We start from the raw sequence: 285 nt of genomic DNA, 5'->3' as shown, positions 1-285 counted from the left end.
AACCCTAAACCCTAAACCCTAAACCCTAAACCCTAAACCCTAAACCCTAAACCCTAAACCCTAATTTACCTCTCTGCAGCGTCTATCTTCTCTAAAGTTGGCCGTTCAAATAGCTGCCGCTCCTGCGGAAACACACAAACCCTAAACCCTAAACCCTAAACCCTAAACCCTAAACCCTAAACCCTAAAGCTAAATATCTGCCAGGGTTGTTATTTAGATTTTGTTTATAAACCACCGTTTAGGGTTTACTGTTTATTGTTTAAAGGCAAGGGCTCATCCTTTAGT

This window comes from Eimeria mitis, genomic scaffold (genome assembly GCF_000499745.2).
Source record: "Eimeria mitis Houghton genomic scaffold, Emh_scaff370, whole genome shotgun sequence".
In the NCBI taxonomy this organism is placed as follows: Eukaryota; Apicomplexa; class Conoidasida; order Eucoccidiorida; family Eimeriidae; genus Eimeria; species Eimeria mitis.
This window is presented reverse-complemented; position numbering follows the sequence as displayed.